Below are 4,356 nucleotides of genomic sequence, written 5' to 3' on the forward strand. Positions count from 1 at the left end.
ATGAGGTGGATTGATTCAGTGACTGGGATAATTGGGATGGGAGTGTCAGAGACAGTGCGATTGGCACAGGACAGAGCGGAGTTTAGGGCTGTTGTACATGGGGTCGCTATGAGTCGCAGGCGACTCGACGGCACATAACAACAACAACAACAACAACAACATATTTATATAGATATTTATATTTTTATATTTTGCATATTATCTTTCCTGTCACTCATCTTAACAAATGTCTCTTTTATACTTACTAATTTTTACTCCCCTGTCTCTCCCCTCCCATCTTTCAGAACCATCCAAGAATGATTATATCTGTGTACAACTTTAACTTTTTATATAGTGTCTTATGTAATATTTAACTCAGCATAATGTCCTCTAGATTCATCTGTGTTATGCCCATGTATTGTGAATTCGTTACCATTCTTTAGTGTTGTGTCATACTCTAGTAGTTTCTTTAACTGTTTGCCCACTTTTAGTTTCTTTAATTATTCATCCACTGGTGGATACTTGAGTAGTTTCCACCACTTATTACTGTAAATAATGGTGTAATAAAGAAGGGTGTACATGTATCAGTTCTTTGTATGAAGTCTTTAAAATCTGGTGTGTTGGATAACTCAATACTAGCCATATTACACATAAATAGTCACAGTGGCTGTTTCAGGTTTAAATGATGCTGCACAGAGTCAGGTCGTGGAATGAGATCAGATAGGAAAACAAAGAAGCCCAAGCAGGTATTCATCGTGTGAGAGCTTTGGTCATGATTAATTATTCCTGATAAAGTGATGAGAAAAGAAATTAAAAGCAATGGATCAACAAGAGATTTATTTATCCAAGAGAAGCAGCCCTTGGCTAGGACCGTGAAGGTTGGGTGAGATGTCAGCAGTTAGTGATGGGGAGGATGTTGCAGGAGGGCCAAGAAATACAGCCAGGAGAGGGTGGACCAGGGCCCCAAACTCCAGAGTCTCCAAGTGGGAGACAAGGTATGGTGTGAGGTGATAGGGAGTGGTGAGGACTGTGGAGGGTCTAAGGCAGACACAACTAGAGAACTGGAGCCATCAAGAATATGGGTCCAGAGCTGCCAGGCTCCTCTGGTTTGTCGAGAGAAGCCAGGAATCTGGATTTTTATATGAAATCTCCTGACTTTTCAAAGTTGGCAACTAATTCAAATTCTTTTAAAGCTCTGTTCTCAGCCAAACAAAACATGTCTGCCGGCCGGCTTCTGCCCGGGCGCCTGTCGGCTAGTTCTGGTAGAGATTGTGTGGGAGTGGAGGCAGGGAAGCAGAAGAAGCACCCTGAAACGAGAGACAGAAAATAGGGTGGGGCAATGACGAGTGGAACTGTCTATTTGGCAAAGAGGCCCCGACTTTTCCCAGAACCATAAGACACAGAAGGGCCAGGAAGGTAACTAGAACTGTTCATACCCAACTATTGAGTCTCAAGTTGGCCTGGGATCTGGCAGGGGATGAGAAGCAGACACCCAAGTGACCCAAGTAAGTGGGAGACTACAAGAAGGAAAGGGCCAGGGGGAGACCAAGTAAATACACAGAGAACTTCAGGAACAGCCCTCTGTCACAGAGCCACCTGCTCCCCTCCCCCCATGCCCTAAGGTCCTCTCTGCCTATTGGCCACTTCTGTGGGGCCCTTCATTCCTGCTCCCTATTAATCTTGGGGCTCCTTCCCCACTCAGATTAACCCCCCCCCCACGATCTCAGGGATCCAGGGCCCAGTAGGAGTTGCACATCTAATTTCAGATTCTCAGAAAGTGGATCAAATTGACTGAGCTAAGCTAAGTGGCCAACTTTGGCCCAATCAGCTTTGTCCAGCTTCTGGCATCCTCTGGTACACATATGCCACCCTTATTAGAACCAGCTTTTCACAAGTCTATGAATGAAAGCAGATTGCCTGGTAGGTAATCTTTTCATGGGACATCAAGCATACCTTCATGCTTGAACCCTCACCTACACTGAGAAGCTAGCTAACATCCCAAGAGCCTCCAGGATCCTGACCAAATTTTTCTGTGTGTGTCGTCTTCAAGAGAGGAGTATGCACACCTCAGGACAGAGTCAGAGGAAGTTAGGGTTCCCAGGTGCTATGGCCAAGTAACTTGGGGGATGAAGTCTGGAATGTGGGTTGAGTACCTTAAGGTGCTAGAACAAGGGATGAGAGGCTAGAGAGGTCAAACAGACAGTAAGAACAGCAGAAATTGTGCTGATGAGCGGGTAAGTGTGTGGTTCTGACTAGAATGGCTGTGGCCTGGAGTAGTCACCATAGGTGGGACCTAGAGATCTGGGAAGACACTTCCAGGACCCAGTGGTGGATGAAACAATCTGGAGTCTGCCTAATGGAGACTTCAAGCCCAGATGTCTTGGTGCAAAGGGCTTAGAACCCAGTCCTCAAACTAGAGGTGTGAAAACCGGGAACTTGGTACTTTCCTGAAACAAGTAACACACCTCATCTATCTCACTGGAGAAATCCCAAATGAGTGCTTGGGAAACACCCTCAAAACTGCCTGTGAGGCGAGATCTGGTGGCCTAGTGGCAAGAAGAAGCTGCACTGCAATCCTAGAGGTGAGCGGTTTGAATCCACCAGATGCTCTGCTGGATAAGGGACAATCTCCTCCTGTACCAGTCAGATATGATTTGACGGTTCACACACACAAAATAATAAAAATTTTTAAAAATTAAAAACAAAGCAGCCCGAGGACCCCAGTTGCCAGTTGAAACCGAAACCCTAGGGCTGAGGGAATGCTAGAGGGGGTGGATAAGATGCCTGGATTCCCACCCCATCCTAGAACCAGGTATTTGCTAGCTGACAGGGCTGGGGATTGGAGGGTTTCTGATCCCAGGATATGACGTTAGGGTCCTAGATTTCCAATCTTGGCCACCCTCCAGGCCTTAAGACAGGTCAGCCATCCCTGCCCCACTGGACTATGACAAAACTGAAACTCCAATGGGAGTAAACAGAGCTGTGTGGGAACGAGGCAGGACCATGCTTGAAAGGTCCTAGTGGTTAGGTGTCCCTTTCCTGTGGTCATTGTTCCTTTTTTAAACTCACAATGCCATGCTGGATAATTCAGCAGAGGGCACTGTGGAAAACACAGTGCGATGGTCAGTGTGGAAGCCTGGGGGCCTGTCTGCTCAGATATTCCCATTGTTGCCGCCTCCCAGGTCCCTCTCCCGTGTCAGAACCCAATGTGAGCTCCCAGGCCATCTCTGGACACAGATGGGTCCCCAGTCCCCAGCCCAGAACCTATATATGCAGTGGGCCCTCAGGGTGCCTTTGATGTGTGTTTGATGAATGAATACAGGGAGACCAGGAATCTGGCACCCACCAACATCTCTTCTACCAAGAGTCCCAGAGGCCCTAGAGCAAGGTCCAAAGGAGTCCACTCCTTATCTCTTCGGAGAGGAAATTAGGCCCTTTTGCACTTGAATTTTCTAGGTCTGGGACCTGTGGTTTTGAAGTCTCCAGCCCCACCTGCAGGGTGGGGTAAGGGGTGTCTGGAAACAGGATCAGGAGTGCAGTGACTTGATTCCAGGCAGCCTCAGCCACCTCTCAGAGGTTTCTGCAGTGCAAAGTGTTTTGTAACCATTAAAATGCTACCCAAATATTCCATGATTCCATTTACATAAAGTACAAAGCCAAACAAAACGAAAGGGAGCCATTGGAATTCAGGACAGCAATACCCTCAGGGGGTAGTGACTGGCAGGCGGCACGGGGGAACTTCTGGGGGCCAGCGATGCTCTGTTTGTTGGTGTGGGTGCCGGTTACAGGGGCGCGTTCATCTTGTGAAAGCGCTTCGGGTTGTACAGTCGGGAGAGGTGCACTTCATTGTATGTTCCTGATCTTCACAAAGGTGCAAAAATTCTAACCAATACAGAGACGCTAATACAAGAAGAGTGGCCGTCAAGTCCCCTTCTGTCAATGGAGCGCCTGCGCTTTGTTGAGGTCCTGGGCGAGGATTGATTTAAATGACTTTGTAAATGATGTGGGGGTTTGAGCTCCTGTGGGCGATGCAGGGGGGCTCAGGAACTGTCCTGACTCGCACTCCAGGTGTGGGAAGGCGAGGTTTCCACATGGGTGGTGCAGTTGAGACTGGAGAAATGGCAGTTTTCTAAAAATGCCTTCACTCCCACTTGCCCCGAGAGGGGGAAATGCCTCTTGACCACATCAAAACATCGGTGTTTCTTTTCACTGGAGGTGGCTGGGGGAAGGAGGCTGGAGGACACTAGTGTGGCACGAGGGGGGGACTCAGCCCCACCTCCGTCATTTCGGACTGGAGGAGGAGGGGTGGTCTTTGCAGCCAGACGCCCCAACTGGCGCTGGGGCGCGCTCGGCCCTGTGGGGCGCGGGGGGCAGGGC

At 48.7% G+C, this 4,356-nt stretch overlaps 1 protein-coding gene across 1 annotated transcript in view; it reads left to right on the plus strand.

The window, feature by feature from the left end:
- The first annotated feature begins 4,227 nt into the window (after window positions 1-4,227).
- PLEKHG5 (pleckstrin homology domain containing, family G (with RhoGef domain) member 5) overlaps window positions 4,228-4,356 on the plus strand; it is a 34,533-nt gene continuing 34,404 nt past the window's right edge. Inside the window, exon 1 of the mRNA XM_006885791.1 lies at window positions 4,228-4,252. The gene's annotated coding sequence lies outside the window, so the exon portion shown is untranslated. The remainder of the gene's footprint in view (window positions 4,253-4,356) is intronic.

The sequence above is a fragment of the Elephantulus edwardii genome, unplaced genomic scaffold (genome assembly GCF_000299155.1).
Source record: "Elephantulus edwardii isolate Elephantulus edwardi_28Jun2011 unplaced genomic scaffold, EleEdw1.0 scaffold00045, whole genome shotgun sequence".
Taxonomy (NCBI): Eukaryota; Metazoa; Chordata; class Mammalia; order Macroscelidea; family Macroscelididae; genus Elephantulus; species Elephantulus edwardii.